Consider the following 12,803-nt stretch of genomic DNA (forward strand, 5'->3'; position numbering starts at 1 on the left):
AACACCCAAAGGCATTATGTTATACAGGCATAAATGAGCACACATAGTCCCGAAATTACATTAAATGGTACAAAATAACAATGAAAAATCTTTTAAATTATGAACTTTTTTGCCTGCCTGAACTATTCCAGCAGAATATGAGAATCTGGGTAGTAATGCATAAAATCAGTGTATTCCAAGCAATTAAATTTCTTTAATGACACAGTACCTCACTGAAAACTGTTCATTGTCTAAACTGCAATTAGTTTGCTAGGACTCCATTCTGTACCTTACATTATCTGAAGTGCAATGGAAATAGATTCTCAACTTACAAAACCACTGTACTTTTGATGCTAAACAGTTGAGTGAGAGAGAAAACCACACCCAAGAATACATGATCAAAATTAAGCATTTGTGATGATATCCCTTTGATGTTTAAACTTGTATAATAAGCATGATGATGAAAAAACTCAAGCTTTCTTGAGCCTTGAGTTTTTTCAGTTCATAAAAGTGTAAGTTGAAAAATGGCTGCACAGGTATCAAAAATTTATCAGATAAAATACTGTTTGGACAATAAAGAAGTTGCCAGTAGAACTTTGGAAGGAAGGGAGAGAGTTCACCAACAGTAAGATTGAAATAGATCTACAGATAGAAGAGACCAAAGTAGTTTAACTTTTCATTGTTATGGTTTTGAGGAATGTCTGTGGTAGGCACCTAAGCTTGGGAGGAGGTTGGGTTGTGTCATTTCCCCCCACTGTCAGTGAAGAGGGAGAAGCTCCTTGAGGCAGCCTGTTGGAGCTGCAGCTGGACTGACAAGTCCAGTACATCTCTGGGAACCCCACCACTCCCCACTGGCAGCAAATGAAAGTATTTGGAGGTAGAGTTGGTAAATGAATAGCCTAAAATGAACACTGGGACGATAGATATATTTCCCCTTGTCTCAGCTGTGCTGTATAGTATTTCCTTGAGGCTTTTTGAGGCACAGCAGGTGATTCAGTCAGCCCTTGACCTCTCTCAGGAGGCAGCTTGCATGTGATTCTTTGGCTGGGAGGAGCTGTGAGCCTCGTGTCAGGAGCTGGCCAATGTACCTGCTGATTCAGCAAGAGCTCTGCTGGGCCTTCTTAATCGTAAATTACTTGGCCTGAGGAGATACTGGAGATTAAAGATGTGACAGTCAAAGTGTAGCATGTATATTATAAGGGAAAATTTAAACTATTTTCCCCTCCTCCTTAATGAAATGATTTTAAAAATAATTTTGTCTGATCAGAGCTTGCACATTAAAATGTATACCTCATTAATTGCATAGTGTACTTATTTGTAACATGAATATCATACAGGATTAGACTAGAGTGTTCACACATTCAAGTTCTTTGAACTTCAGGTTTATTATTATCATTGTGATTGTGCATTGAAATAGTACAATATTTCTTTGAGTTATGAACCTTGCTTTGACATAATTACAATATTCATGCTCTCTCAGCTTAAACTCAATATCTAATATATCATAGTATTATGTTGAATATATGGAAATTTAATAATATTTCCACTAGAAAATAAATGGGATCAGACTTTGGAAAGATAGAATTAGACTTCAGAAAAATCCTGTTATTCTGACTTTCTGAAACAGCACTTTGATAATCATTCAATATGATTTTCTCACTATTTTGGTCTATTTTTGTCTTAAAATTCTGTGGAATTTAAATATGTGTAGCAAAGGACCTATTTTTTTTTTATTTTGGTATAAAAATGGCACAGTGTGGTTCAAGACAGTGAGCTTTTGGTGAGAAAAAGTGGAAATTAGGGTCCCAGTTCTCACTGACTTTCTCACTGACTTTTAGGATCGGCAGGGTAATCTCTGAACAGTCACAAGGAACCAGAGAAAGTACTTCACTGTTTGCTGCCTCAGGTTTGTTTGAAGAAGCTGATTGCTAAAATGTTCTTGGTCCTCCTGCTTCCTCTGGCCCCCAAAGAATGGAACAGAGCAGGTCTCAGCTGTCTGTCCATGGGGTGGGGTGTGAGGCTCTGAGAAGCTGTAGGACCTCAGCTTTCTCAATCTAAAGGAGGGCATCAGCTTTTATAGTTTCTGCTCTCTCTTTCCAAAAGTCTATTTCTGCAAGTCACACATCCCAGAAGGAAATAGTCTTAACACTATGTTTTAACTTAGATTTTTTTTTCTACTATTTTCCTCTGGATTTAGTAAATAATACAGGAAATTACTTATTTTTAAAAACTTTTAGTTTTTTACAAGTATTGGTTGCTTGATGGCAGGACTCTTTTTCTTAGGATTCTTTCCTTTCCCTTTGATCTACAGTGGATATAAACTTCAGTGTATTGAGATGCTTTGTAGATTGCAGGACTCAAGCTAGCATGTGACTAGGAAAAAAATATACTGACAGATGGGTCCATTAATCTTTCAGTAAAGTCTAGTGACACTATTGTCATCTGTACTTTACTTGATAGAAGTGACAAGGTGTTGAAACACAGGAGAAAAGCTGCTGCGCTAAATTTTATGCTTTTCTAGCTACAGTAAGACCAATAAAATTATTATCATAAAATGGCCAGAATAAATCTGTTTTGGTAGAAAGTGTTACAGATTTTCAGAGTGAGATTGGAAGCAATTGCAAGTGTATTGAGAGAACACACACCAATAAAAGAGCCATTTTTGATCTGGCTACTTATAAGGTTAACATTTCAACCAGAGAACATATAAAGATCAAAGTTGTGTGTTTCCATGTGTTGAATAGTAGATAATATTCTATCTTGGAAACACTGTTTTGAAGAATTTAATTTTCTAGTATAATTGAAATCCATGTCAGAAGATGTAAGAGGTATGTTGATTCTCTTGGTAGGGTTTTTTTATGAGTAAGCTGGTCTGAAAATATAGGTGCATCTCAAAAATAGAATAGAAAATATGTGCTGGAAGTAACTTTTCAGATACTAGCCTTGATCAAACCAGATGCACAGAGCACTCTGCATCATGTTAGCACTACGTTCCCTGTAACATCTTGATGTTTTGTGATTTCCTATGGTGCAGTTGGCTTGCAAATTTAGGAAAGGTCATTCATAATTTCTTTATATAGCATAAAATAAGCAAGTTCTTTATGAATTCCCTATACTTCTGCTGCACGAGGAAAACCACTGTTATCATACAGGACAAGTTTGCCATCTGAAAAAAAACTGACTTTTTTAAGATCAGGACTAGAATATGTTCTAGTTTTAAACTATTGATGAAACTGTACTTGTTAGCAAGCTAATGTTTTTAGACTAGTGCAAAAAATGTTTTCAGTAATTAAAAATGTATTCTTTATTCATACAGGGAATTTCTACTACCCAATATCAAAGACAAAATGTAAGTTGCTCATTTGCACTCTGGGGACACAGTAGTCCAGCTCGCAATCTTTCTCCTTGATACAGGTAGGAGTTCCTCTTCCATAGAGAAGCAGGTGCATGCTGTCAATTATTCTTGTCTTTATTTCCCCATGGAATGCTTGCTGTCTTATTAAGACTAATTGTTGGGTAGCTGAAAGCAACTGCAGGGCTGCAAGATTGTGCACTGAGATAGTTAACCTTCTGTTTTCTAGACATTTTCATTCATCACCATGACTTGTTACATACTTGTGAGCACCAAATTCTGCCCAAAATGTGGCTTTGTACAGAAAGTGTACAAAGCTCTTGAAGTGTCTTTCCTGTTATTCTGACTTTCTGAAAGAATGGAAGGAAATACAACAAAATGAAAATCCTTTTTAGTGTCAGTGTTCTCCTTGAAAAACATCCCCAAATGTTATTGAAGGTCACTCTGCTTTTGAATGTGTTACTTCTCACTAAATAATAAAGTCTGTGTGAGCATAATATAAATTGGATTACCACTTCATGCAGTGCTATACATGAAAATGCATTACTTTTCCTTCATCTGGAAGCTTTCTTGACTTCAGAAATAATAAACATTTCTTAGAAATAATTAACATAATAACATATATATATTATATATGCTATTTTATATATATATATATATATAACATTTATATATATATATATATATATAAACATAATAAACATTTTTTAGAAATATTTTTCAGAAATAATAAACATTTTTTAATAGATATCTGTGTTCATTTTTGGGCACCACAATTTAAGAAGGATATCAAGCTATTGGAGAATGTCCAAAGCACAGAAGGATGATGAAAGGTGTGGGGGGGAAGCCATGTGAGGCGTGGCTGGGGTCACTCGGTCTGTTCAGCCTGGAGAGGAGGACACTGAGGGAGATCTCACTGCAGGCTACAGCCTCCTCATGAGGGGAGGAGGAGGAGGCAGACACTGATCTCTTCTGTGTAGTGACCAGAGACAGGACCTGAGGGAACGGCCTGGAGTTGTGTCGGGAGGTTTAGGTTGGATATTAGGAAAAGGTTTTTCACCATGAGGGTGGCTGAGCACTGCATCAGGTTCCTTACAGAAGTGGTGATGGCACTGAGCCTGACAGAGTTCAAGGAGTGTTATACAGCACTTTCAGGGATGTGGTGTGAGTCCTGGGGGTGTCCTGAAGAGCCAGGAGTTGGACTCGATGATCCTTGTTGGGTCCCTTCCAACACAGGATATTCTGTGATTCTATGATTTCTGCTCTGAAAGTTGCTTAAACAAAATGTTTCATTAAAGGTATAATTTTTTGAAAAGTTTTTTTCTATTTTATTCCTAATGCACACCTAACACTCATGCACAGACACAAATTTTTAATATGAAAAAAAGTTTTGTATTCTTTTTTTTGTTTTCTCCCTGCTTCTAGGGAATTTCTGCCCATGATGTCAACAGCAAAATTATGATTGATTGAGCCTCCATTATTCTGTTGGTGTATTCTACTGCTGTGAGGTGTGTATGTACCTGACTAATTGATTCATTTGTAGTCTTATGATTCCATGACTTAGAAAAGAAACCTAGCAATGTGAAAAGAGCAGAACTTTTTCAATATCTTCCAGTGTTGAAAAAGTTTTATTTATTTTATTTTTATTTTCTTGGGTTTGTTTGAGTAAACTATAAACAAACAGAGTATTACCATTGCTCTAGTGTCATTGAGAAGAGGTTTTGCACTCAGGCTCATCACACTGGACTCTGAAATGATAACAGATGTGCATCCACCCAGGAAATTACCGTTTTCAATAAGAACCAGGGCAGCAAATGGATTTTCATGCATGGAAAAATAATGTAATAAACTGAGCAAGACCCTGGCTTGATGAATTATATAGTCATAGAAGGGAAAAAATACAATTTGTTTAAATTTCTGAAACTTCAATAGAGCTATAAAACAGGAACACTTTCTACTCCAAGTAATAAAATAACAAGCAGAGGCTTACCAAGTAAATACATTTATGAGTCTGAAGCTTCACACTATTTTTATGTATTTCCCTACAGACAATTTTATCTTTTTCTGTCAAGTACTGAAAATAGTTAGGAAATATTAGGTGCACTTTTATATTTTTATGATACAGTGCTCTTTCTCAGGGGACTCATGATGGTAGGAAGAAGGAAAATCATATTCATTCCTTTATAAATCTTTCTATTCCCTAATTCCTTACAGAAGTAAATGAAAAATTCTTCACTGAAGTCCAAGGCTGTCATACAGACCTTGAGGATGGAAAAGAAACAGGAGCATTGTGAGTGAAAACGAATCTAAGTCTGAACAAAGAAAACATCAGAAAAACTGTTTATCAAAATCAAAATTTTTAAAAAGTGTTTTAAAATTAATTGAAAGAAACAAATGGTTATTCAGAGTTATAGAATCAAATATTATAAATATTTAGAAGCAAATATAATCTATTCTATTACATTATAAATATAATATTATAGCTGAATGGAGCAATATCAATAATAAAAATAACAACAATAATAATAATTTGATAATATCTTATATGTAGTATAAAGATAATGTATTTACAGAACTGAAGAATTGGATTTGGAGGGACCTTAAAGATTATCTAGTTACAGCCCCCCTGTTGTGTGCAGTGATACCTTCCATTAGACCAGGTTACTCAAGCCCCATCCAACCTGTTCCAGTGCTTTACCATCCTCACATCCTCACAGTACAGAATAATGAACATATTTGTGTCCCCTTTTTCCCCCCCATGAAAAACTGATTTCTACCTTACTCATGAGGCTTGTAGTACCACTTTTGCTATGGCAATTCCCTGTTCTTTTAGTGCCTTGCTAATTCTGTTGGAAAAATGCTAATGACTATATAAAGCACCTCGTTAAACCTTGAATTTCCACTGACTGCTAAATAAACAATTTCCTTTCTTTGCTTTTAGAATGCACACAACATCACCTCACGGGTTTCTCACTTCTGTTATTTTCTTTACTCCCCAAACCTTCTTTGCATGCATCCAAGGGGATCTCTCTCCCTTCCATCCATCTCAGAACTCACATACATTGCTGTTCTTAGGTGTTGTTGTGGTTTGACCATGACTGAGTGACTGGTATGCACCAAAGCATTTATCACTTCCCTCCTCATCTGGGCAGCAGACAGAAAATACAATGAAAGGGTCATGGGTTGAGATAAGGGCAGGGAGGAATAAATAAAATAATGTTTTGCCCACCAATGGGCAAAACAGACAACTTAGGGAAATCAGTTGAATTTATCACCAATCAAAATCAGAGCAGGATTATGAGAAGTAAAAGAACTCCTAGAACACCTTGCTCCCTCTATTTCCCTCTTTCCTGGGCTTAATTTTATTGCCAGTTCTCTGCCTCCTCTCCATCATTAACCTGGGGAGATGGGGAATGGGGGTTATGGTCAGTTCATCACATGGTTTTTTTGCTGCTCCTTCCCATTCATGAAGAAAAGTCCTTCCCTTGCCCCAGTGTGGGGTCCTTCCCAACTTCTTCAGTGTGAGTCGTTCCCATGGGCTGCCCTTGTTCATTAACTCCTCCTTCCACAGGCTGAAATCTTCAGGAACAGCACAGTGCACGAGTTACAGTAACTATGACCCTGAGTGAGGTCACAAATTTTATTTATTATTGATAAACTGATAAAAATGTGTTATCTGCTTCACAGTCTATAAATCAAGTCTTCTGCTTCAGGGATTTTATAGTCTCCTCTATTAGTTGTTTTTTGAAGGGAATTGCAGGAAAGGCTCTGCAAGTTTTTTCTCACCTTGTGTTTCTAAACAAAGTACAATGTCATTCTTTTGTTGTCCAGTGAGTAACCTGAGGCATGTTGTCTGATGTTAGTACTCACAGCTACTGGTAGAGATTGCCTGGGAGGTGAGTATGATCCCAGGAAGGGCAAGGTGGCAGAATCAGACTCTGCCTTCCATTTGCCATGCTGATCTGCATTATGCGTGCCAGCCAAGAAGGGACCAATACTTCACTTACATAAAGTAAAATCTGTAGAAAGGAAAGAGCAAAAGTAATTCCTTTTAAAAACATTGCATTGCTGTTTTAGCATTTCATAATCAATTCATGAATTAGCTGAGTCACACAGACAATCAATTATGCTAAGTACATTTATTAGAAGCTGCCACACCTAAAATAATCACCTTGATGGCTTTGCCATAATTTAAACCCAAGTATTAAAGCAAAATGCATTAAAACCATCTATCATGAAGCTTAATCAATCACACTTTGGAGCTCTAGGTTTGCTAATTCATGCACTTGGGACACTACTAAAAATTAATGGCAAGATAGAGAATACACGTTATGAATGCAGCCTTTAGTGTGTTTGCCAAAGCAATAACTGTAATGGAGGTCAGAAGATTAGACATTGCTTTAAAAAGTTCATGTCTATTTACTCTAACTTAATTGAATGAAACATTGAGTGACTTAATGGATATCACATACTCCATAAGTAAAAAAGGAATGAAACATAATTTATCTCGCAGAAGTTGCTCAGCAATTTGCAGAATTTATAAATATCATATGATTAGAAGGTGAAAAATGAATAATAATTTAAGTAGCCAGAAATACAAAAAAGTAGGGAAAAAATTAATTTTTTTAATTTTAAAATGTTGATTTAAACTCAAGAAAGGTCCACATTGTACATTCATAACTTTTCAAAAATTTGCACAGAGAAAAAAAAATTAAAGTAGAATTCTTAAAAATTCTTAATTTCTTGAGTCCTCTTCAGAAAGACTTTTATTGAAGAAAAAAAATCTTTACCATTTAAACAAATTATGTATTACATTTAACCACATAAAAAAATGATGGTGGAAAAAAGTTGAGCATGAAATATGAATGCTTGATGCAGCTCAGCAACTGCAAATGAAGGAGTCATTGACAGAGAGCAATCTATGTGCCATAAAGATGCTGAACAATTAATAGATATACCAGCATTTAGTTTGGGACAAATAAGGAATCCATTACACTGGATAATTTAAATTTAGCAGTTTTCTGCAAGAAATCTTTACAACATAATGTCTGTGCTGTATCCTGCCTCTGAAGAGAAAGACAACAAATAGAATCTGAATTTATGTCTTATTTTTACTAGTATGTTATTTCTGATAACATTAAAGTTTCCAAAAAGGAATTTTGAATTTAGATCAAAATCCACCAAATGGTTGTTAGATTTTTGACTAATTTCCTTCACCACCCTCTGTAACTTTGTATCATTCTCTTTGTTTTCCTAACTTTTATAATTTTTGTACAAAACACTTCTCTCTGCCTTCCACTGTCATTTGTTCCCTTCATCAGTCATGGGTCAGAGCTAAGTAATTTCTGTGCAGTTCTACTTAAAATATTGTTTTTAATATAAATTTGTGTACTAGGATATGCATAAGTAAACCATGCTCCAAAACGTCTATTTCTTGTGTGGCCAGGCTACTTTTTGGTCATCAAGCAAACATCTGGCTGTTTACATGAAGGGAGCATCCTTGGATAATTTGGTTTTTCTGTAGCACCTTGAGGGGGCTAACTGTGCAAATAAAACTGAAAGTTGTAATGGAATTTTTTACATGAGTTTACCTATTTAAATGGACCTTTACATGACCTATGCTACAATGAAACAGTGTGTTCCTTCCTTGCAGTTACCTTTGTGGGCATTTTAGATAAACTCCCAGCAGCTGTGTTTCCATGGTGATTGAATATTGCTTATTGCTTCAAAGGCAGTAATACTTAAAGTTTTCTAAAATCCATTGGATTTTATTTGAAGTGCTCTAAAACACAGTAAAAATGTAGAGACTTGAAAGACACAGACCTGATGCATGGGCACCTGCTCGATGTTCATCTGGTTTATTCCAGGGAGCAAGAGGCAATAAAGGAAGGCTGAACACTGAGGAAGTGTTTCAAACTGTGTTGTTTTCCCTGCTGATTCAGTGGGCACACCCTCAGCACTGTTCTCCATGTCCAAAAAAGGAGGTGGGTCTGCAGCTTTCCATTTGCCCTCCCACATGTGCTGCTTTAGGGTGATGTGTTTTATCAGCACCAGTTCTGGGCAGGGAAATATCAGGCAAGTGATCTTGAACCTGATTTTTTACGGACGCTCTATAATAACTCAGGTTAAAAAAATCTGACTTAAAATTTTCATATTTCTGGTGAACCAGTCTTTCTGCTGGTACCAGGATCAATTCAAACCCTGGTGCTGTGTGTATCTTGACAGCTAGCCTACATTGTGCACAGATTGCTATTAATTGTGCTGTTAATTATAACAGTTAGCTGGTGTTCTACACAGGCTCCATGATTTCACTTCTGAAGTACAGGGCTGCTTTTTTCCCGTACTAAATTTCAAATGATAGCATGTTAATAATGATGTGTTGGAAGAATGGCAACAGATTTTATAAATAAATGATGTAACTTGAGCTGGTGCTGTTTCTTTCCCAAAAACCTGTTAGCTTGATCCATACCTGTATCAGATGTGAGAATTCATCTAGCTTTGCATGTTTTCATTTAGATAATCAGCTTCTATTGTCCTTAATCTGTTTTTAAGGGGTGCCCTAATTTTTATCTTTTAATTCCTCACAAGAGAGGGCTTTACATAAACCCACAGCAACAAATGGTAAGAGTATAAGTAGGTCTGTCTTATTTGTACTCTGTCTTGATCTTTTTTTGGTGGTAAAAGGGTGACTGAAAGCATTTTGCACTTAAGTGTGTATTGCTATGCTACAATAGTGTAGCACTGAGAATTGTTAGGGAATGGTACTTTAAATTGAGGAGCTGTAGGGAAGGTGTCATGCCTGTTTAAATGTTAGATATTTTTGAAAAATAAATTCTGCTTTCTGCTTAGGAGCTGAATTTGACCCCTTTTTCACAGCCTTCCTTCACTCCCTATTCCTTGTTTTTTGAGGTAAAGAAGAAGTTTTATTTGACCATATTTGAATTACTCTGTGTTCACACGCATCTTTCGGCAGTCTTTTATCCAATCAATATTTTGGATAAAGATTGATGGTAAAGCACACTAGAGAGCAATTTCTGTACTCTAACTGGAAACACATTTGAAAAAAGTCATGTCAATTGGCTGCACCTGAGCCCAGAAACAGAGCAACAAGCAAATAAAAGGGTGAACTATTTAAGTTTAAAAGATCCATGAAATGGAAGACACACCACCTTAAAAGTGGAAATAATGGTGCTTCCTGAACTTAAAATGGATCACTTGAACTGCAACAAAGACTCTAAGACTTGTGTGGCCTTTCTGGAAGAGCTGGCTGAGCTACTCCTCTAAGTTTGGAAAAAGAACAGCACATAACTGGAATCAAATTTGAGAACTGATTTTGTTGAAAAATACTGACATAAAGGGAGGATTTTCTGTCACTAACCATTGAGCAGTTGGTAATCCTGACCACTGTAGCATGGTTTAATGCATTTCTTAAGGGCAAAAATGACCTCTCTTCTGCTTTCTTGAGCAAGCTGCCATTTTAATTGCCTCTTTCAGCCCTGCAACTTTTTTCTTGCTTAATCTCTGTCCATGATTTTAATCAGCCATCTGTCACCAGAGGTGCTTTACCCCATGTTATATCTATGAACTTCATTGTAACTGAAGAGAAGACAATACCAAAAAACCCATCTGAAACAAAAAGTAATGAAAGAACATTGAAATAAAAATACATACAGCTCTGTAGGATACCCAAATAGGTTCATTTTGTAGAAATCAGTTGTTTGTTGAGGACTGAACTTAGCTACTGAAATTCTTCCTAGTCAACATCCATTTCTGCCTTTATGAAACATAGAAGAAGACATAATGGTTGTAAACAAGTCTATTTCAAGTGAATAGGGATTTGTGCAACCAAGATGGTATTCTTTAGAATCCAATTTTTGAGAATATTTTAGCAGAAAATTCAGAGCCAGAGTGTGTTTGTATTTATGAGTACACTTAGAGCAATGAAAGCAAATATTTTCCAAGGCCTTATAAGAGTGGCACTCAGCATCTCACTCTGTTTGATTTACACAGGGTGAGCTCCAGTATGTCAGGTACTATTGTGTGGTACATTTCTGGCAAATGCTGGCATAGCTGTAAGGGCTACTGCTGTATCCAGTTTTGTTCTAACTGCAACACAAGTCTTGGTGCTTCCAGGCATTACTGTTTTCTAAGTTAAAAATTTAATTTGCTAACAAGAGATATATACTCTATGGAATAGTATCTGGTAAGGTTAGTTTAACTGTTTATGAGGTGCTAGAAGTTCTAAAATATTTTTATTTTTTAATGGAAAAATACAAAGAGGAAAACAAAAAATAGCACTTTTATTGTTTTACTTCTTTTTAAGATATTAATTTTAAACTTTTAAAAAAGTATAAAGACAGAACAGTATAAATACTGCACAATTTTTCCTCCTTTAATAATCCAAGGACTAAAGTAGTAGGACTAAAATCTCATTTGTTGATTCAATAAATATTAGTTACAGATATTGAAAATTACAGATATATGAGAACTAAATGCAGGCTTTATTTAACAGGACTGCTGCCAAACAACACAAAATATTTCTGTTGAACTAAAAAGAGAAATTGTTGTTTCATTTTTAACAACATAAAGATGGATTTTTTTTAATCTATCTAAAGTCAAGTATTAGTGATAGTAAGTTTCTTGATCTGAAGGTGAACTGATTGATTACATTAGCACAGGATTAAATTAGTCTGATGTATGCAATAATGAGGTTTATGTAATTGATATTTGTTACATAAATTGCAAGATACTTTTTTGATTTAGGACTAAAGACAGAATCATCATCTTAAGTTGTCCAGGTCTGAGGTGACAGATCAATGTAATTAATCTGTGTGGTGATTGTCTCAGAGGATAGAGCCTGAAAATGATCCTGGATCCACCAGGTAAAATAATGAGGAGAGTCTGGGAAATAACCAACGGCAGAAACAAATTCTGCAGGAGCTGAGAAACCACAGAATAGCTTAGAGTAGATCATTGTACATCTGCCAAGTGATGGACTGATACGAGAGCAGACCTACCTAATTAGTAAAGCCTTCATCCTTCCCATCTGGAGATTTAACTCTGGTGTGTGCACAAGGTGGTCTTTATTAATCATGAATTTAAAAAAATGCCTATGACTCCTAGGCAACATTTTCAGTAGCTGAGCCAAAACAGTTTCCTTTGGCTAAAGAGTATCAATGCCATACAGTGACTCAGGCTTGTTTTTGGCTATTCCACATAAGCTGAATTATGGAAAAAATTAGAAAATGCAGACATGAAAGTCATAGTTTTCACAGCTGTCAGATACATATTTTATATTGCAAGACATATGCAATAAGAGCTGGTTTTAAAACCCAGTTTCTATAGTGGCTAAGTGGTTCCAAGTGGCTTCTCCATCAATAGTTATTTTAATGTCTGTATCCAAAACTGTGGTCCTGAGGGCTTCTCTTTCCAGTTATTTGCTAGGCAGTGCACAGGTAAGAGTTTCAACGCA

At 35.9% G+C, this 12,803-nt stretch overlaps 1 protein-coding gene across 1 annotated transcript in view; it reads left to right on the forward strand.

Moving 5' to 3' along the window:
- ARAP2 (ArfGAP with RhoGAP domain, ankyrin repeat and PH domain 2) overlaps positions 1-12,803 on the forward strand; it is a 271,525-nt gene that overhangs the window by 25,405 nt on the left and 233,317 nt on the right. Inside the window, exons 4-6 of the mRNA XM_071432570.1 lie at positions 3,296-3,393; positions 4,757-4,839; positions 9,199-9,315. The gene's annotated coding sequence lies outside the window, so the exon portion shown is untranslated. The remainder of the gene's footprint in view (positions 1-3,295; positions 3,394-4,756; positions 4,840-9,198; positions 9,316-12,803) is intronic.

Source organism: Agelaius tricolor, unplaced genomic scaffold (genome assembly GCF_023055355.1).
Source record: "Agelaius tricolor isolate 1412-34295 unplaced genomic scaffold, bAgeTri1.0.p SCAF_8, whole genome shotgun sequence".
Classification (NCBI taxonomy): domain Eukaryota; kingdom Metazoa; phylum Chordata; class Aves; order Passeriformes; family Icteridae; genus Agelaius; species Agelaius tricolor.